This window comes from Xyrauchen texanus, chromosome 29 (genome assembly GCF_025860055.1).
Source record: "Xyrauchen texanus isolate HMW12.3.18 chromosome 29, RBS_HiC_50CHRs, whole genome shotgun sequence".
Classification (NCBI taxonomy): domain Eukaryota; kingdom Metazoa; phylum Chordata; class Actinopteri; order Cypriniformes; family Catostomidae; genus Xyrauchen; species Xyrauchen texanus.
This window is the reverse complement of record NC_068304.1, coordinates 32576472-32598849: the sequence shown is the minus strand read 5'-3', so window position 1 is coordinate 32598849 and position 22378 is coordinate 32576472. Positions and strand designations below refer to the sequence as shown.

The 22378-nt window shown below is 41.1% G+C and overlaps 1 protein-coding gene across 1 annotated transcript in view; it reads right to left on the bottom strand.

Moving 5' to 3' along the window:
• kirrel3b (kirre like nephrin family adhesion molecule 3b) overlaps positions 1-22378 on the bottom strand; it is a 269275-nt gene that overhangs the window by 71875 nt on the left and 175022 nt on the right. The gene's annotated exons all lie outside the window — the stretch shown is intronic.

Below are 22378 nucleotides of genomic sequence, written 5' to 3'. Positions count from 1 at the left end.
ACAGGAAGTGAGATAGAGAGAATCCTTATTCTCACCGTACTGAGAAAGATACTTACAGTCAAGGGGTTATTCAAAATTGTACATCTCTGAAGTCTTTTACTAGCCCGAAAAAAAGTTGTTGTTCAGTCTTCGCTTACAGTATTAAGAGTATTCATTCAGCTTTCAAAGAGAGAGCTAAGTAGCTAAGTTCTACACATTACTGCAACAAAAACAATATAAATGATGTCCATAGATCGTTACCTCACTGGCTAAACCCTTTGGTGAACCTCCAGGCACCCTTTTTAAGGTGCCTTAAATATTCAAATGTGTACTTCAGGAACTTAAATTTAAGTTCCTCAAAACATTTATATATGATGGGGTTACTGAAGACAGTCTTTAGAGCTCCTGCAGAAATGAATGGGTTCCATTTTGTAAGTTCCTCAGAGAACCACACTCTTGGCAGGGTGCTTTTGTTTGTTTGTTTGTTTGTTTGTTTGTAGAGGTTTATACCAGTGTAGTGAATAAACTGCATGGAACCTCAAAATGGTCCCTCAAGTATAATTTACGTATCTTTTCATTTTTACTTTGTAAATCAAAATGGCAGTGTATGTTTTTAGAAAACTGGTTGTTTTTGGGATACTTGATGGTGTGACTGAGGTTTAACACTAGCTGTGAAGTGTTTAGGATAGTAGAATGCATGGATTAATAGTTGTTCTAAGGTTTCTATGATTACTAGGATGTTTGCCAGAAATCCAACCAATATCTCCTATCAGTATCAGAGAGTTTGCTGTCAGCCAGGTGTTCTGCAAAGAGTCTATGCCAGCCTGGTCGAAAGTAATCTAAACATAACCATTTGATACTGGCAACTGGTGTGGGCAAATAAAACAGAAATTGTGGGTGTGAGACAAAAATCATTGGATGACTTAAACATTATGATATTGCACAGAAAGGCCTTATCAATCACAAATAACATAACAAATCCTCTTAATTATGAATTTTAGCTTCTTCTATATGGACGACGTTATAGGATACCAAAGTCCACAAAGTTTATTTATAAGAAATCCTTTGTTCCATGTGCAATAAGCATTCTTAATAAAATAATGTAGAATGCAAGATGGCATCATATTGGCTTTATATATTTGTATTATTATTAATTTTTTTCTCCCTAATGCTTGTATTGTATGCATTGTACGTGGAATGAATTTCAATTATTGTGTGGTAAATGTAAATGTTTGTGTTTTGTGGAGACCAAAGAAAAATGATCAGCCATGGCTTGATAATAAACTAAACTATATTAAATTAATATATAGTTAAATATAACCAGAAATATAGCCAATTCATGTAGATTTATGAAAAACACTGTTCAGGATAATGATGGGTTCAAATGTAATGTCTTAGAGCACACTGAACTCACTGAAAAATGTCTACAGTGCTCTGAAGACTCTGACCAAGATATGCAGTGTGTGTGTGTAACCACTTACAGGTGAAGTGAATAAAATGTTTTATCTCATTACAATGGCACCTGTCAATGAGTGGGATATATTAGGCAGCACATTAACAGTCAGTTCTTGAATTTCATCTGTTGGAAGCAGGAAAAATGGGCAAGCCTAAGGATCTGAGCAACTTTGACAAGGGCCAAATTGTGATGGCTATACGACTGGGTTAGAGCATCTCCAAAACGGAAGGTTTTGTGGGGTGTACATGGTATGCAGTGGTTAGTACCTACCAAAAGTGGTCCAAGGAAGGACAACAGGTGAACCAGTGACAGGGTCATGGCTCATTGATGCGCATGGGTAGCGAATGCTAGCCTGTCTGGTCCGATCCCACAGAAGAGCTACTATAGCACAAATTTCTGAAAAAATGTAATGCTGGCCATGATAGAAAGGTGTCAGAATCCACAGTGCATCACAGCTTGCTGTGTATGGGATTGCATAGCTGCAGACCGGTCGGAGTGCCCTTGCTGACCCCTGTCCACCACCGAAAGTGCCAACAATGGGCACGTGAGCTTCAGAACTGGACAATGGAACAATGGAAGAAGGTGGCCTGGTCACGTTTTCTTTTAGATCATGTGGATGGCCTGGTGCATTTTCGTCATTCACCAGGAGAAGAGATGGCAACTGGATGCACCATAGGAAGAAGGCAGGCCGGTGAAGGCAGTGTGATGCTCTGGGTAATGTTCTGCTGGGAAACCTTGGGACCTGCCATTCATGTGGATGTTACTTTGACATGTACCACCTACCTAAAGATTGTTGTAGACCAAATACACTCCTTCATGGCAACGGTATACCCTGATGGCAGTGGCCTCTTTTCAGCAGAATAATGCACCCTGCCACACTGCAAAAATTGTTCAGGTATGGTTTGAGGAAAATGACAAAGTGTTCAAGGTGTTGACTTGGCCTCCATGTTCCCCAGATCTTAATCCGATTTAGCATATATAGGATGTGCTGGACCAACAAGTCTGATCCATGGAGGCCCCACCTCGCAACTTAAAGGATCTGCTTCTAATGTGTTGGTGCCAGATACCACAGGACAACTTCAAAGGTTTTGTTGAGTCCATGCCTCAACAGGTCAGAGCTGTTTTGGCGGCACGAGGGGGACCTACACGATATTAGGCTGGTGGTTTTATGTTGTGGCTGATCGGTGTCTATACATACAGTATATATATATATATATACACAGTCATCCAAAGAGAAAATGTGTTCTAATCAAGCCATTATAACTTTGTATAATATTATAACTAATCTAATTGTCTCTTCAGATGACTTCAACCTGTCCATTTTAACATTTTTATCTACCATCTCTCATCTCCTCCCCAAAGACTAAAAGACAATGAAAAGAATGACAAGTGATAAAAGAGATTAATTTTCTCATTGAAGTTCTGTTTAATTGACTTTTTTTGCCTGAGAATCTTTTGTACAGAAGCATTAATTAGCAGCTTTCAAAAATAGCAATTTTAAGGTTAGACTCCTAATGACGATAAAATAACAAAAACTTTTGCAATCTCGACTGCCATGTTATTCAGTACAGCCCTTTGTTTGTTTCATTCTCTAGTGTTACTCTTTAATATTATGTATGACTTGTGTTTGGTAATCCTATGAATGTTTCTGATACAAAAATAACTTATAGAATTAATAGACATGAATACTGTATGCTTCTTTCAAGCGTAATAATTTGATTTGGAGGTATGTGAGCACTGACAGATGCCACTGTTGCTTTTATGTGTAATGACTACTGTGATTTAATTTGCCAGTTTAATCTTTGCCATTTCCTAAAGTTCTGAGTTTTCTGTTGAAGCATCAAGTGCACTCATAAATACTTTGTCTCAATGGATATAAATTCAAGGTATGATTGCTCCACTGCAGTAATTTTACAGGTCGTCTAGACTCTCACTTGACCCAGGAAGACATTTATTGTGGATATTTATTAGTGTTCCCATATGGGTCCATTTTCAATGCAGCCAGTTGAAATTACGATTAAATGAATGAAATCTTTGAGCTGGATGTCCTTGGTATGGCAGGCATTTTATTTTAACATGCTTAAGGGCATTCAGATTGAGTGACTTTTTATGAGTAGCTTCCTAAGAGAATGCAACTGATCATATCAAATCAGGGAAGACATTTTTACTATATCATATTAGCTACATCACATGTTGCTGTTTTTTAGCAGTGAATATTAAATGTATTTTAATTTTTCCACCATATTATGTTATGAATGTAAACTTAAACAATTACTAAAATATGAATAGTCCATGTTAATCTCAAATAGGTCTTTTGAGTTCTTAATGTGGAACCAAAAAATTACATTTCAGAGAGAAATACTGGGTAACTAAGTCAAGTCTAAGTCTAAGGCCCAATTCGCTCTTCACTTCAAATAGCAGACCTCAGCGGCCCAGACGCATATTTGTGTTTGACACTCTTCCTCTGCTATAGGCCTGTCACTATTGATGGCTGTGTCCATGTTCTACAAATGGCACTGATCATTAAAAGAAGGAGCTGTTATTTCTGGTCATGAGGCTGAGGTTTTGTCAGACATTCTTTATCTAATTCCAGCTCTCACAGACACACTCAGTTTGACAGTGAAACAAAGGGCAACCCTGTAGCCATGCTAGCCATCATCATTACTGGGCTGTTTGCAAACTCTGCATCCCCTAATGGCTCCAAATTAGCACTTTACCGCAGTCACTCGATAGTTGATCAGTAGTGCTGATTGATTGCTCCTCTTTAATTACTGGTTAGTGGGCTGCAATTCTTCCACCCTCCACTCCACTATTTGAAGGGAAACCCTCACCATCCATATTTCTTTCGTTCTGCCTGCATGTATTGCTATACAGTACAAACTGAATCAATCTCTCTAGAGATCAGCAAGAGTCGTTTAAAATCAATGGTTTGGGAGAGGATCAAATTTGGAACAAATGGTGAAGGAGGGTTCCCTTTACAAAAGGCTTCACTACGACGTTGCGCTGCTAAGCGCTACGGGGAACAGCTTTAGCTGTGAGCCGAGCTGAATAATGTGTGGAACACGTCAATGAACATTGACCGGAATTTATAGCCTCGGCTGATATAATCATTAGATGCACCTGAGGCCAGGCTATAAATGGATACGTCACCAGGTGTCGTCAGAAACTCTTTTTTCAGAGCGATTCTGTTTCTGTGTGTTTCACACACCCAGTCAAAACTTTCTTTCCTCTGTTAGGAGATTGATTCTGTTAGGCAGTGTGCAGTGAAAAAATCTACGGAGGAATTGCTCGATGTTGTTACTCGTGCAGTTGCCAGATTGGACTGGCCATGCGAAAAAGAGACCCCCAAACACACCAATTAGGGGATGGATTATATCTTCCAGTCTAAGAAAGGGAACCCATGGGTCCCTTCCCTTTCTTTGATAACCTCCATGAAGAGCTTTTTCGCTCATGGAGAACCCCTAAAAAAAAAAAAAAAATATATATATATATATATATATATATATATATATATATTTTCTCCCGTGTTCACATACCCTCGGCGTCATTTTATTCGACTATCATGGGTGCTGAGGCACGGGGGTATTCAGTGATGCCGCCCGGTCGAAGAGACGCTTGCAGGCTATCTCTCGCCGGGCTCGGCATCGTCACTTAAAGCCCTCTCTCCCCTCAAAGCCTTGTAGGACAACCTCCACTCTAGTGGGAAGGGCTTATCAAGCAGCAGGTCAGGCTGGTGCTGCTCTGCACACTATGCTGTTTTTCAGGCGTACCAGGCTGACCTCCTGGACGACCTGAGTGTGGGTTCTGCGCTGACGAGCAAGCCTCAGACCCACCTCGGTCCTGACTGAAGGGAGGCTCAAAAGCAAAGCGTGGCGAGTCGTGCTCCTCCTCCCAGGGATTGGGGACAGTCTCGCCGCCCTCGCCAGCCCCGAAGCAAGACCTCAGGACTATAAATTCTAGTAAGAGAAAACCCTGGCGGTCTTGTGCCTAGATTAGGGGGTAGCTCCCCTCGGGACGGGGCGCGTGCTTCACTTCACCCCTCCCGATACCCCCTCGAAGCCCCTCCATTCCCGCCACCTCTTGGTGTTTCGGGTTGCAGATGCTTCCGTCAAAATTGGGTGTTTTCGCTGTTCCTGCATTTTATTCAGGACGCGAAACACCCGACAACCCCTCAACAGGAAGTGTTAAAATATAATACCCATCTCAGAGATCCTGGCAGCATGGAAACTTCTGCCGGATATATTCTGTTCTGTGGGTCTTATAAGGGCGTCAGGATTTAATTCTCTCGCTGCTTTTCCGTGTTTCAACGGCGTGTTCTCACTACCGTAAACCAGAATTCTTTTTTTTGTAAAAAAAAAACAAAAAACAAAACTCAATCTCCTGGTTAAAGGGGCCATGGTATGTTTTCCCCTTCCAGAGAGAGAGTTAGGTTATTACACTAAATATTTACCGTTTCCCATGGAGGGTGAGGGGTGGCGTCTGGCTTAGATCTTAAAGCTTGAACTACCCGTGGGTGTTCAAGTCCAAGATGATGCCTGTCAAGACGGTCGTGTCTCAAGCCCTACAACTCGTTTGGCTGGTCACCATCAATCTTATGACGCACTTCTATACTTCATTTAGAAGTTCTGCCACAACATGGAAAGTTCCTGAGGTTCACTTCCGGGGGCGAAGTCTTCCAGGGTCAGGTTCTTTCACTCAGCCTAGCCCTTTTTACCCGCACATTCACAATGCATGATATAGCGCTGGCTCCTTGCGACTCCGGGGCATCTGCATTCTAAATTACGTAGACGACTGGCTGATCCTAGCACAGTTCCAGGAACTGGCAGTTCAGCACAGGGACATCGTCTTAGCTCATCTGTTTCTCTGGGGTTGAGGCTCAACGCCAAGAAAAGTGTCCTCTCTCCCACTCAGAACACTGTCTATCGGGGCATCATATGGAGTTCAATCACAATGTGGGCACAACTGTCTCCCGCTAGGATTGAGTCCATTCAGATCACCCTGAGCAAAGTCAGGCTAGGTCAAGGTTGCACTGTTATCAGTATCAACGATTTCCAGGTCTCAGGGCTGAACAGCGTCCACGGTGATCCCTCTGGACCTTCTGCTCATGAGACCGTTTTTGTTGTGGCCAAAAGCCAGGGATTTCTTCCAAGGGCCAAAACCCCTGGGCTAAATAGGGTTACTGCGCCTCAGGCTTCGTTCCCTTTCTATGTGGTTCAGACCCGGTTTTCTGCCTTTGGTCCCACTCTAGGTGCGTCTTGTTGTCGCAGACTGCTAACGACAGACGCCTCCCTGACGGGCGGGGTAGCGGCCTTAAGTGGTCGTCCAGCTTAAGGGGATAGGAGGGTCGTCAGCTCGGTTGTCACAGTCACTGTCTCGGGTTGATGGCTGTATTTCTGGCCCTGAAATACCTCCTCCTGAGGCTGCCATGTCTTGGTGCGTGGTGGACAATGCAGCGGTAGCCTCTTACATAAATCTTCAAGGAGACCCACATTCTTGTCAGCTGTATTTCTGACACGTCGGATTCTCCTTAGGGCCCAGGGTAAGCTCCTGTCACTCAGGTCAGTTATATCCCTGGATGCCCGTATACGGGAGCAGATTTACGGTCCAGACAGGAAATACCAACGTGGGAGTTAAGAACTCCACCCTAAGGTAGTAGTTGCCCAGAGTTCGCCAGCAAGGGTTTTTGCCTCTTACTGATAGCACCGCGCTGGCCGAACAGGGCTTGGTTCTCGAGCTAATCTCTTCTCTCGACGACTCGCCTTGGGCGATTCTGAAGAGGAAGGATCTTCTATCTCAGGCACGGGGCAATATTTCATCCCTGCCCCGAATTGTGGAATCTTTCATGTTTGGCCCCTAAGGGTACCAACTGAGGGACACAGGGCTTTCTCCTGAGGTTATCGAGACCTTTTTAAATGCCAGGCTTTTTCCACTTGGAACAAGTTTGGGTGAGATCTTAGGGCAGAAGAGGACCTCTTCGCCTCTATGGATAGCGCAATGTCTCCTCTAATTCTCCCTGAAATCACCCAGCCCCCTTGGGTCTGGGCGTTAAGGCACATACATGACCCGGAATGCGTCTGTATGTATTTCTTTCCCGGTTTCTCTGCTCCGGGAGTCTTGGCGATGTTCACCAGCAAGGGTCTTGCCTCCTATTAATGGCGCCAGCTGGCGGACAGGATATGTTTCTCAGAGCTAATTCCTCTCCTCGACGGCTTGCCTTGGGCGATTCCGGACAGGGAGGACCTTCTCGTCCTTGGCCCGAGTTGTGAAACCTTTCATGTCTTGCCCCTAAGGGTACCAAATGAGGTTCACAGGGTTTTCTCTTGAGATTATCGAGACCATTTCAAGTGCTAGGGCTCCCTCCACTTGGAACTGATCTGGATAGATTTTACAGGGCAGAAGAGGACCTCTTCGCCTCTGTTGATAGCGCAATGTCTCCTCTACTTGTCCCCGAGTCGCCCAGTCCCCCCCCCCCCGGGAGGGGCTGAACGTAGTAACGCAAATGCGCCTGCATGCGCACATTCTCTGCACACATTCATTGGATTTTTATAGTTTGCATGTTTTGCCACTCCGGGCTCTTATGCCCTTGAGTCGACATCTCAGCCCATGCCTAAACAAGTTTGTGATGCGGCAGGTTGTCCTCTCCGCACACATTCATTGGACCTTTTTAGTTTGGATGTTCTGCACTCCGGGCTCTTATGCCCTTGAGTCAACATCTCAGCTCATACCTGAACAAGTTTGTGATGCGGCAGGCTGGTCCTCTCCGCTCACATTCATCAGTTTTTATGACAAGTTTGTGGTGCAATAGGGTTCTCTTCGCACACATTCATCGAACTTTATGGGTTAGATGCTTTGCTACTCCGGGCTCTTATGCCCTTGAGTCGACATCTCAGCTCATGCCTGAACAAGTTTGTGATGCGGCAGGCTTGTCCTCTCCGCTCACATTCATCAGTTTTTATGACAAGTTTGTGTTGCGACAGGGTTCTCTTCGCACACATTCATCGAACTTTATGGGTTAGATGCTTTGCTACTCCGGGCTCTTATGCCCTTGAGTCGACATCTGAAGCTCATGTCCGAGATCTCTCGCGTTTTTGTGAGTACACTGCACAACCGTAGAGGTCCGGACAGCCCCAAGTGCGGCGGCGTGGGTATTGCGTTCCCCGTAGCGCTTAGCAGCGCAACATCGTAGTGAAGCCTTTTGTAAAGGGAACGTCTCGGGTTACATGTGTAACCCTTGTTCCCTGAAAAAGGCGGAACGAGATGTTGCGCTGCTTTGCCGCACTGGGACGTCCCAGGACTGCTCTTCAAAAAGAAGTATCTGACGACACCTGGTGATGTATCCATTTATAGCCTGGCCTCAGGTGCATCTAATGATTACATCAGCCAAGGCTATAAATTCCGGTCAATGTTCATTGACGTGTTCCACACATTATTCAGCTCGGCTCACAGCTAAAGCTGTTCCCCGTAGCGCTTAGCAGCGCAACATCTCGTTCCGCCTTTTTCAGGGAACAAGTGTTACACATGTAACCCGAGACGTTTCTGATTGAACTCGTAAAAGTAAAACCCTACATTTTGAACCCCAAAATTTTACATTTGTCATCATTTACTCACCATCATGTTATTATGTGGAACACAAAAGAAGAAATATAACACATTTTCCTGGGTGCCCTTTTCCATAGAGTGAATGCATGGAAAATAAATTAATAGTGCTGTTGAACTCCAAATATGACAAACGCACCATTAAATTATTATATATGTAGTACATTTGACTCATTCAGTATATTCCAAGTGTTCTGAAGTGATACTGCAGCTTTGTATAAAGATCAGATGGAAACATAAGACATCATTTACTAAAAATCTTCACTTCCTCTATTTACTTTTTTTTTTTATTATTTACACTTGAGCATACATTATTCAAATAAATCCTGCTGTGGTATTTTACAAAACACAACAACTGTGACAGAGAAGATTTTCAGTAAATTATCGCATATAAATGTCTGTATTATTTTATTGCACTAATCTAGAGTATGACTACAGAATATGTGTTATATAACAATAATTTATAAAGTTGTATATTTTTTAAACATTTTCATGTTCTTTTTTTTCACACTGTTCACTGTCATTGTTTAAAAAGAGCACGCAGGGAAATCTGTAAAATATATTATTTCATATTAAACTGAAGATATAATGTTAGATTGGTTGAGAACAAGATGAGGGTGACAAAATAATAACACAATTTGTATATTTGGAAGAACTAACCTTTGAATAAGTTAGTGCAAGGATATATTAGGGGAATGTAACCACCACCACTATACTGACTTCTCTTCTTATGAAACTGTATTTATAGTTTTTCACAGTGACATGATATGAAAAGTGAGAGTGGAGTTCATTAAAGAGCTAAAATATCACTGAACAGAGAGGCAATGTATGTGAGAGAATAAGAAAAAAATACATAAGTGGCTAACTGGAGTATGCTGTTCATATCCCCTTGCTTTTCTTCCTGTTTGTCTTCTGAAATTAATTTAAATAATAAAGAAAGTCAAGTTCCTTAATGCCCTCATCCTCTAGGAATTGACATCATCTTCATGGGACATCAATAACAACATCCACAACACAAACACCAGTAAGTTATAAATAAATTATATGGATTCTGTGAGGTTATGTGGTATTTGTAGCCTTGCCAAGGTCATTTCTATGTTCCCAGGGTCCTATGTTCTCCATTTTAACAGGGTCCTATGTTCCCCTGATTTATATGGCACATAATCAACACATGACAAAGGGTCCTATAATGTCCTATGTTCCCAGGGTCCTATATTCCCCAGATTTATACGTTTAGGGATAGGGTTGATATTTATGAAATAATTTTAACTTGAAACAAATCAAATTTGACCCAAACACAATAGGAGGGTTAATGTGTGTTAACAGAATATTGAACTGGAAACTTAGGACCCTGGGAACTTTTTGATACTGTCAACAGTTCAAAAGATGGTTGAAAATCATCAAAATTAACTGAAAGTTGACAAACCATCTATAAGCTAATTTATATTCCCTCACTGAGCAATGGCAAACTTTATTTCTTTATTTTGATCCTGTTTTTAAGTAATACAATGTTATGTGCACAAGCATGTCCATAGCATTTCTTTCAAGTCTGGTGTACTTTCTTGAATTACAACACAAGAATTATATTATATACATTTATTTAAAAGTTATGGAGTTTAATTTTAGTGTTTTGAGTTTAGTTTATGTACTGCATAACTAGCAAGGTCTTTAAGCAGACTTGATTCAAGGCAACAGGACTCTTTTATTTGGAGTGTATGGTTGAAGAAAACAATACATAACATACAGGCAAATGGATTTGTAATTAACCAAATGGACTGAGACATTGCCTCAAAAAACATGTGTCCTTCAAACCTTTCTTAATCACCTTGATAGACAATGTTTCAGTTCCAGTAGCTAAAGGAAGGACACAAGAACGAGAAAGATATGTTCTATTTTATGGAGTGGGTTTGATGGTATAGTAATTACAGTGGAGGATCTCTTGTCAGATTTACAGTGAACTTCTCTGGCTGTGGCTTCAAAGGTTGAGTTATTGACATCAGAAATACGATTTGGATGAGTGAGGTGATATAGCCTCAAATCATGTGTACAGCAAGAGGAACAGGGGGTTCTGGGCCATGGGAGAAAGCAATTTGGTGTGAACTGAATAGGTGAGTTCTTGGAGTTGTTTTTGTCTCCACTGACATACCTGGCACAGCAATGTGGCCTGTCTGTTTCAGCTCCCATCACCTGCTCAAGTGGCTGCTACATGGTTTGATAGATAGACCAGCAACAAAGAAGAAATAAAGAAGAGGAAGTGGAATCCAAAACATGCCAGGAATGGAGACAAGTGACATACGTGGCTCACTGGCCTAAATCAAAGCTCCCTTCAAAGCGCTGTCAATAATTTGTTGCCTTGCGGGAGGCAGAATTCCATGGAAAACACTCAATGATCCATATTCTCTCTCTCTCTCCATTTATCTTGCTTCTCTCTATTTGACAGAGTCTGAATGTATTTCAACGGCTAAATGCATGAGTGACGCCCAGCCAGATTGCCTTCTCTTCTAAACAAACTGTACCTGTCTGAGTTACAGCAGAATGGAGTCAGGGGTGCAGAAACCAAACGTGATGGAAGGGAAATATGATTTACCTTTTGAATAAGCATCAAAGTGTAGAGGAAAGAAAGGTACTTGGGCATTGGGGGTGATTGTGGGCTGAGCTTTGCCATGACCATTATGGGGAGACCCATTTTGTATTTTGAGAGGATGGTCATGGCCTCTGACTACGCAGTAGGCTGGAAAAGGAAGTTATGAGATGCATGTGGCGAGGGGGGTGGCAATGAGGGGGAGAATGATCGCAATCAGCCGGGAGAGGGATAAGATGGAGCCAGAGCCACAGTTCGAGAGAGACACACCAAGCTGCCTGTGTGTGTGTGTGTGTGTGTGTGTGTGTGTGTGTGTGTGTGTGTGTGTGTGTCTTTATGTTGAACGTATCTGCTGAAAAGTAGCATGCATATTGAATGTGATGCTGAAAAGCACGCTTTTGTTACACACTGATAAGTGTTCATTAAATGTCTGATGTGGATTTTTCACCCGGTCCCTGCTTCCTTCTTTACTCTCCTTGTGATTTGTTACAATGCGGTTGGGTACCTCTGCCTTAAAAGGAAATGTAGTGTCAGATTGTGATTAGGTTATGGTTGGAAGCAGGCAAAGTGTTTATAATGGTGTGGAAATGACACTAAAGTAGTACAACACAGAACAAAAAGCCATTTCATGTAAATTTGTCTCCCAGCTTGACCAAGCTAGTGTTTAGCCTAAAACATCTCTAAAACCAGCAAAACAGTTTAGGCTGGTTTTTCAGCAGGGATGTGATGTGAGGTTAGTCTGTGCTTTGTTGTCTGTTGTTGGTGAAATAATAGGTAATACAAGACAGAAGATGTATCTTTGCCCTTACTCAACATGTCAGAATATGGATTGAAGAACTGACAAGATGATGTTTAGGTAACAGAACATATGTACAGACTCACATATGTCATTCAGGAGTGTGTTTGCAGATGTGCCTGAGGTCACAGCCCAGCAGGGTGGAACTTCAAGAAAAAAAAAAAAAACTTGTCCATTTAAATCACATCTGTCTGATTTTTGTTCACAGTTGTATGTGCAATGGCGCAGAAACCTCACTATTACTATTACTTACTATTACTAAACCTCATTGTAGTCACTAATCTTGTATTTAGTAAGAAAAGGTACAAAAACACACAGAAAACGCCATAAGAAGAGACGCCAGGTCAATGTGATTTGGAAAGTTTTGAATGTTTGACTAGAGTTGTTGATTCACAATTCTCACCAAACAAATTAGCAAAAAATAATCACTGTTTTTAAACAGATTCCAGAAAACTCTCCACAGTCTTCTATTGGTTTCATAAATAGATAATCCCATCTCAAACTAACATCATTGGTGGAACCAATGAGCTTGTTTACATGAACAACAGAAATGTAAGTGCAGCGTAGTTCTAGAGGGAAGACTAGCAGCTGTACATCATTGCACCATTAGCTGGGTAATTCCCAGCCAATCACATGTAAGCTGTTGCTTTATAAGTCTGCTCACAATCTATCACATTGCTGTTTCAGTGTGCTATCACAGCAACCTCCACCACCCCACCAACACAAGTTGAGTCCCGTCCTGCATGGGGGTAGGCTCCTTGCCCCTGCCTCCTATCTCCGGGAGGATATGACGTTTCCGAGCACAACTTCTTTGGACCTCCAGACGGGGCCTACTCCAAAGAGAGTACTTTTCTGTACTTTTCATTACTTTTCTGTTTTATATTCATCAAATCAATGTCATCTTAAATCTCTCTGAAGTCAGCAAGTCTTCCTGATAGAAAGATGTTTATTGAGAGAAAGCTGCTTAAAGGGACTTGTCACCCAAATATTTAAATGATCTAATCATTTAGTCACGCTCATGACATCCCAGATGTGTATGACATTCTGTCTTCTGCTGAACACAAACAAAGCTTTTTTAGAGGAATATCGCAGCTCTCTAGTCCCATACAATGAAAGTGAATGTTGGCCAGAACTCTAAAGGTCCAAATGTCACATGAAAGCATCATAAAAGTAATCCATATGATAAATAATAAAATTGAAAAATGTCTTCTGAAGCGATCCAATCGGATTTGGGTGAGAGCAAACCTTAATGTAAATCCTTTTTCAATGTACATCTTGACATTGCAGTCTCTAGGCACGATCATGATTTCAAGCTCAGTTAAAATTCTTAGTGCATGCTGTATAGGCAAAGCGCTAGATGGCGCTATATGAAGATTGAAATCCTGATCACCAAGGAGACTTCTGTCAAGATTCATAGTGAAAAAGTAGTTACATTTTGGTCTGTTCTCACCAAAAACCTAATGAACAGCTTCAAAAGGCATTCATTAAACCACTGGTGTCTTATGGATTACTTTATATGATGCATTTATGTGATATTTGGACCTTCAGAGTTCTGGCCACCATTCACTTCCATTGTATGGACCTACAGAGCTGAAATATTTTCTAAAACATCTTAATTTGTGTTCTGCAGAGGAAAGAAAGTTATACACATTTGGGAAGACACGAGGATGAGTAAATGATGAGAGAATTTTTATTTTTGGGTGAACTTTCACTTTCAGCTGATTCAAAATGGTGTTCACGTTCACATACACTATGTTATCAAGTTTCTCAATAAGCATATTTCTTCACAGCAAATTAATTTCCCTGTGACACTTGTTTAAATAACAAACATGGTGTCTGAGGATGACTTTGCTGTTTTTACTCTCTGTTGCTTTGCTTTATTTCTAGATATTCCAGAGTTGTTGCTTTGTTTGTTTCCTTAACTTTCAAATTGCGCTGCAGTAGTTGAGTTTACATCTTAGGTCAAACTCTGGAATTCCCCCAGTGTACTTGAGTGCAAATAAATTGATTTTATTGAAAGTAGTCGATCTTTAAATTGCTGCATATAAATTGGTATTGTTTCAACCTGATCTCACATAAAATTCAACAAATGTGTGCCGATTTTTCTTTAGCCGAAATAGGTATACGTTGACCGAATTTGAAAACACTGCCTCCAGAGGCTAAAGCGGTAAGTGTTTAAGAGCATATAAACAAGTGTGACATCCATTTATATCCAGGCGTCCATTTATATCCAGTTTTCAGCTGAACAGGGTGTTATTTAATTAATCTACCCCCAACCAAAACCCAATTCTAACCTAACCATTAAGTAGAGACAAAATGCAATGTTAGGTATAAAAATACAACCTCTGTATCATGCTCCTGATATTTTATACAAATTTGATTACTTTCTCGTTTGAATGGGAATTGAACTGTGGTGTCACATGCAATTGACGCAACATGCTAACAGTCGTGCCACGAGGGAAAGTAGTTGTTGTTGAGCTGTTCCAAATATGACCGATGGGAGATAGGGCATGTCAGTGAATACTGTTGCCGATCCTATGGTGCTGGAACTTTCGGAAACAGCATGCTGACTTCCCGTGTGGTCATGTTGTATTTTTCATAGTGTGTCATTTTCCCTTTTCCCTATGTTCTCTTAGAAATGTTGAATTATATTCACTTGTTTGACTTGTGACATTGTGATCTATTGCTGCCTTCAAGTGGACCTGGGAAGCTCCTACCTCCGAGTTGGGAATTTGTTACAATGACACTGTAACACTGACATTGTACATTTACATTGTAACAAAAACATTATGGAAGAAGCCAAACTAAAACAAATACACATGTATGATTCCAAAAGCTATTTTTCTGTTGTACCAGTGAATAAACATAAGTGAATAAACTTACATTATTATAACAACATTAACAAAGTAATAACATAAACTTATATGCAACATTATTCATTAATTTGCTTAGACCAAAAAGTCTGAGTCATTAGTTGACTGTCATTTATAAATTAATTTTACTGAAATAAAGAATAAAAGTTTAAAGGTGCGGCTTTGCTTGAACGTTCGTGTGCCTGGAACTTGTAATTACTATATTTCTGACTCCACTTGAAGGGCACATAAGACATTAGTTATCCAATCTGTTCCACTAACTTAGATGTCTCTGTATGTTATGCTGGGATACAACAGCTATTTGTAACATTGAAAAAAACACATCAGCTATAATACGTTCCTTACCTTCATTTGCTCTTCAGGTCACAGTTTATAATTTATGATTTGTTGCCTATATAAGATGCTATACTGCTCGGTTTGGTATATTTGTTTGCATGAATTAATATTTAACTGACTTGGAATATTCTCTCTCACTAAAAAAGGAGATTAAATGGAGTTTAACAGTGTTCATGGCATCAAACTTGTGTGGAAATGCATTCTGGATCTGAATTGATGACCTTTGTTTATCTTTATAAGACTATAAGCAGTACGTTTTTCAATAGATGTTGAGAGGTTTTTGCATCTTATGATTTGCAATTAAAAGTTAATAGTCTTCATGCCTTTAAGCTGTTTATCAAATGATAGGCTAAGACTTTGAACCTCCTAAATGTGAAGTAATACAAATTCCAAGTGCTTTACCTATTTATTTTTCCCGCAAGGACACTTGATCTTCCAATAGTTATGAATTCCTAATTATACATTTGAGCGGAAATAAGAAATGAGTGGGGTAAATTTTGTCCTTGTATCTTACATGACGTTAATCCCTTGCAAAGCAAATATTTTCAATTGGGCAATTTCAGGACTTATAAGATAACAGAATACATAAGATCAAGATCTACTTCTGTTACTACTTTGCATCTCTACTGCATTTTCTTACTTTTTTTTCTTTTTGGAACATGAATGAGAATCATTGTGACAATGGAGAAAGGGCAACAATTATTTTCCATGCAAATCATATAAAAACGATAATTCACACAAAAAATGACAATCTCGTGACAAACCTCTATCAGTTGAACACAAAATTAGATCCATAGAAGAAAGAAAGTCATAATGCAACATAACAACATAAGAATGAGTAAAAGATGACATAATTTTCATTTGTGGAAAACCTGTGTGAATTGGAGGAAGGACCAACTTCTAAAGAGATATATAATTAAACTAAAGGGCAAGGCTGCAACTACAAGAAGAATCACTCTTTCCCTGACTTCATACAAAACTCAGCAAAGCTGACCACCAGAGGTCATCCACAATCCCAGAGTCCAAAGTTCAGGGAGTCAGTCTATACTGAGTGGATTTTACCATCTCGTCTGACAGTGGGCTTACTAGATGATGCAGGTTTCTCTCTTCAAGGAAGATCTCCTAGATTTGTTTTTTAAACTGAATGTATTTGGAGTAAATTTTAGTCTGCCTTAAACTAAGGTCACCAAGATAATTTGAAACCACTATATAAATTGTACTTTTGCAAAGTTCTTGAGAAAATTGTGAAAAGCAGAGTTTCAAAAGTCAGGTTGGGATGGCGAAACTTTCTTCTCTGGTGTATTAATCATAAATGGTTCTGATTTGTATGCAGAATCTCAATCTAATTAATAGAGTAGGAATTGAGTTTTCTAAACTTCTCAATGCTTGATCAGATATCAAAGCCTTTAGCGGGAATGGCTGATCCAGGCTCTTGTGAACTCTGTGTCTGTAGAGAGTACACCTGCCCCAGTCTTCAACAGATGCTCAGTCAGTATGTGAGGGACGGCTGAGTCATGAAGTGATATGGAGAGGGGCTGAGGGAACACTTCAGCTATACAGGGGAGATGGAGTCACACTCCCATTCCTGTCATCACCGCTGCTTAGACTGGGCATCTTGACATTGTGAAAGACAGCACAGAGATCACTCTGCTACAGTGCTAGCATACATTACAGCATAGTTTTAAAGATCTAGTCACTGGTGCTTTCCAAAAGCTTGAGGTTTAAAGGTGATCTGTGTAATGTTTATCTGTGAGGATAAAATAATTTATTTATTTCTCTATGTAATAATGGCTGTTTTCTGAATTATGGCTGGCGATTAATTGTCAAACAAATAATTGTGATTATGTTGATTAATTGTCTTTTTTAGGACTTTCACGATTAATTGGCATAAAAAGTCATTCATTCATATAAAACCTGCAATCATATAATAAATTAGGGATGCATGTCTTTTATATAATTAAATATTAAGAATGACTTAAGAATATCTAAATATTTCCATATATCCATATTTCCATATATTTAACATATATCCATATGTTTTTGGTCAATTTTATTCTTGGTCCATTTTACATTTACATTGATGTTTTTTTTAACCCAGCAAACCTGAATAGCTATTGTATTATATTATATTTTATTATATTATATTACATTATATTATATTATTAACGGGATAGTAGCTTTATGATTTGTGTTGCATTTTTATTCCTTTGTATTTTTTTTTTGCATACTGATGTAATATAAAATGTTACATTATATTATATTATACATCAGTATGCAATGGTAAAACATTTCTGTACTCAAATATTCACATGTTATTTTAGGGCCTTCTGCTTAAAACAAAGAGTCCTTATTCACATGAAGGAAGAGTTTTGAGATTCTGTTTCTTTGTTCTATAATTTTCACAGAAATAGAGTAATGAATTAGGTTTGGTGACACTAAGAAATGCGAGCTATTTAACCTCTTTTTATGGCCCCCTGAAATAAGCCCCCAAAAAATGCCACAAATATCACAAAGCTACTAGTGGTGACCAGCTTGACAGGAATTGAAACTAAGCAGAGATGAGCTTGAGTTTCTTGGTGGATAATTAGCATCATCTGCACTCACTGAGGCAGTTCTGAAGCAGAACGTCTCGGTTACATTCCCAGAGTGGAACAAGACGCGGAGTATGATCGCAATGGGACACCATCCAAGTGTCACTTGGTCTGAAGCCCTTATATGTGGCAGGGCATCCAAGCCTTCACAGGACAACATCAGTTGCCTAGATGCGCTGAACGACTTCTACGCTCGGTTTGAAGTGCAGAACGACTTGGTGGTGAGGAAGACCACCCCTCCTCCCAACGACCAGGTCCTCTGTCTTACCACGGCTGATGTGAGGAAAGCTCTACATAGAGTCAACCCACGGAAGGCTGCTGGACCAGACAACATTCCTGGCAGAGTACTCAGAGGATGTGCGGACCAGCTGGCAGATGTTTTTACCGACATCTTCAACATCTCTCTGAGCAGCACCGTCGTTCTAACGTGCTTCAAGGCCACCACCATCGTCCCCATGCCAAAGAAGTCTTCAGTGTCCTGCATCAATGACTACCATCCCGTCGCACTCACACCCATCATCATGAAGTGCTTAGAGAGGCTCGTCATGAGGCACATTAAGACCCAGCTGCCACTTTCACTAGACCCACTGCAGTTTGCGTATTTTCCAAACCATTCAACAGACGATGCATCACCACCACCCTCCATCTGGATGCATCACCACTCACCCACTTTACAGGGGCGGCTGTGGCTCAGTTGGTAGAGCGGGTTAGCCACTAATCACAGGATTGGTGGTTTGAATCCCGGCCCTCATGACTCCACATGCCGAAGTGTCCTTGGGCATGACACTGAACCCCAAGTTGCTCCCAATGGCAAGGCTAGCGCCTTGCATGGCAGCTCTGCCGCCATTGGTGTATTAATGTGTGTATGAATGGATGTAAAGCGCTTTGAATACCGTTAAGGTAAAAAAGCGCTATATAAGTGCGGACCAAATAAAAAGGACTCATACGTTCGAATGCTGTTCATAGAATTCAGCTCAGCATTCAAAACAATCATTCCGCAGCACCTGATTGGAAAGCTGAACCTGCTGGGCCTGGACACCTCCCTCTGCAACTGGATCCTGGACTTCCTGACTGGGAGACCTCAGTCAGTCCAGATCAGGAACAGCATCTCCACCACCACACTGAGCACTGGGGCCCCCAAGGGCTGTGTGCCAGTGGACTGGTGTAGAGCCAACAACCTGTCTCTGAATGTGGACAAAACAAAAGATCACCGGGGTCTCTCTTCCCTCCATCAAAGACATTTACAAAAAACACTGCTAAGCGGATATTGTGGACGACATCACACAAACTCTTCCTCCTCCAGCCGTCTGGCAAGAGGTACCAAAGCATTCGGGCCCTCACGGCCAGACTGTGTAACAGCTTCTTCCCCCAAGCCATCAGACTCCTCAATACGCAGACACTGGTTTGACACACACACACATGTCCTGAGTTGCACTATAATTTTGTCACTTTATAACTGGCTGCTACCTCAAAAACTGCTATGTGCATAGAACACTATCTCATAGTATGTTATGTTTACATTTGGCATTTTTAGAAACTGTCATCTTTTGTACTACTGTGTACTGGTCTATTACTGTGTCTATTGTCCTGTTCATTGATAGTAATTTATTGTACTGTCCCGTACTTTTTGCACACATTTGCACGTGCACTTTATATAGGTATGTTATTTAGTCTGTGTAGTCTCATGTGGTTCTGGGTTTGTCCTATGTTGTTTTATGTAGCACCATGGTCCTGGAGGAACGTTGTCTCGTTTCGCTGTGTACTGTACTAACTGTATATGGTTGAAACGACAATAAAAACCCCTTGACATGACTTATACAATCATGGCAATTTATTGGATGATGGTTCATAAACAATGCCCCCTAGGGAGCTACGTCACAGGCTCCATAACACCATTCGCTTTCACGCCATTCTGCAGACATACACAATTTTGAGCGTTCAAGCTTTGAAAACTCGATAGTTAACTCTGCTTCATCAATAAATACTTTAGCAGGCTTCGGCTGGTCAGAAGTACTGTCCTCTGAATGGCTGATATGGGGGGGGGGGGGGGATTCATAGGATGCACAAAGTCCGTTGTCTATCACCATCACAAACAAGAGCATTGCCTTGACCAACTCGTTCCCTAGCACAAGCCGTGGAGAGGAAATTGAGGGAAAGTCCGAACGGAGCCGGTGAACACCATTCCTTAAGGCAATGCGCTTGGTTGGCCTGCAAAACCATTGTGTGTAGATCCAACAGCTCTTTGAAAAGAGTGACATCCATGCCGCCATCGCAAAAATCGAGCAGAGATCGCTGTGTCCGTCTCTTCTCTTGCCAGAATGCCCATGTGAACCACAAAACATGTTAAAGAAAACAAAACAAGTTAAAATACCTTGCATCTCCTGATAGAATCCAGAGGATAATGGCACCGACTAAGCACTCCACACGTTGGTTCGCCATCACTCAGTTGGAGAATATTCTTATTCCATCCCCCTCGTTCTGCGGCCGGGCTCACAGGTCCATGTATGATCCCCTCTGCCGTGAGCAGTCGCTTCGAAGGGGTAGGAGAGAGAGGCTGCTCCTCCATTGCCTTATTCATGTGCATTCTCCCAGAATGGCATAGAAAAAGACAATAGGGACAAAGGGGCCCATGTTGTTTCATTATCGTCCAACGACAAGTTCTCTCATACAGTGTTTTTTATAGGTGAGGGCTCACGACACACATGGTCTCTCACACGCTTTGTTCATCAGAAAATGGGCACCGAGCTAGGCCACAGAGCATGTTCAACAAGACTTACGCTTTGGCTCACGGGGAGGGTGACAAACAGACAAACAGCACTCCTATCTTCTAAAACACAAAGCCGAAATACAAAACAGCTCCAGGACACAGAGCTCCAAATCTGGAGGCTGTTGAACTGGAACAAATGGGGATAAATCCTTGTGGTGAGAAATTGTGAGCTTCGACGAAGCGCTGCTGTCCTCGTCGGTCCCTTGTAATGTTTGGAAAAAAACACATTGAAATTGCTCGTAAATTTACGCTGTGTCAACGACGTCCTAACATGTTTGCCACTCAAAAGGGACAAAAATAATCCTCACTCCGATGTGGGACGCTAGAAACAAACACAAGTTTAGGCAAATTGTGCACTGAAGAACAGAAAATCTGACTTGATGGCGCGAATGCAAGCGCCTTTATGTAGCATGTGACGTAGCTCTCTAGGGAGCGTCACTTAAGCGCCATCAGCCAATAAATTTGCGTGATTGTATAATGGCTTCATACCTGTGACACTCGGACGGTGATGTAGCGATCATACGCAGCTCAAGTTCTACGAAAAGGAACTAATTAGTGCCCATTTAATAATGACCACATAATCAGAGAATGATTATAAAAAATTATGATCATTGCAACCAATTCATCCACCAATAATTGTTGTTCCTACTTCAGAAATATCTAGTTAACGGTAAATGACGCACTGATCATAGAGGGTGGATACAGATAGTGGTAGTAAGATTATGGTGACAGTGTGTTGGACCAAGCAAAGGCTTTTATAATTAGCAAATAAGTCTCATTTGTAGGGGAGAGCAGTGGAGAGACCACAATTTATCTTCTTTCTTCCTCTAATTTCCCTTACTACATCCTCCCATGTAGGTCATATATTTTTCAGATCAAGTAAGCAGATCACATTCCGGTAGCTGAGCAGATGTGCTCCATAAATTACCCCACCCGTCCCATAACCTTGCCCCAAACCCAGTTAGTGCTCTCCCAGTAATTCCCCGTTCTGTCCACTGGTGAGGGTAAAGAGAATATAATTTGCTGGGTGTGTGTGGGTGGGTGGGTTCAGGTCTTTCTTTAGAGCAGGTAAACCTACAAGGTGGTTGATTACAGCCAGGGCACGGATAACACTGTGGTTGCCCAATATCACAGAAATGGCAACGCTGAATAATAACCAAATAAAACTTAATTCAATGACCTCACTGGTTTAATAATGAAGATGGTGAGATTTGCAGCAGGAAATTAAAACTGAGAACTTATGGTAGTGTAGTGAAAAATCAATTTTTCATACTGTACATTACCCTCAGCTATGCTCAAGGATAGTTTAAGTTTATTCTTTTCAAGCTGTATATTTATTTTGATTTAATTTTTGAATATTAAATGATAGATAATTAAAGAGAAACTACCAGCATTTAATTTTC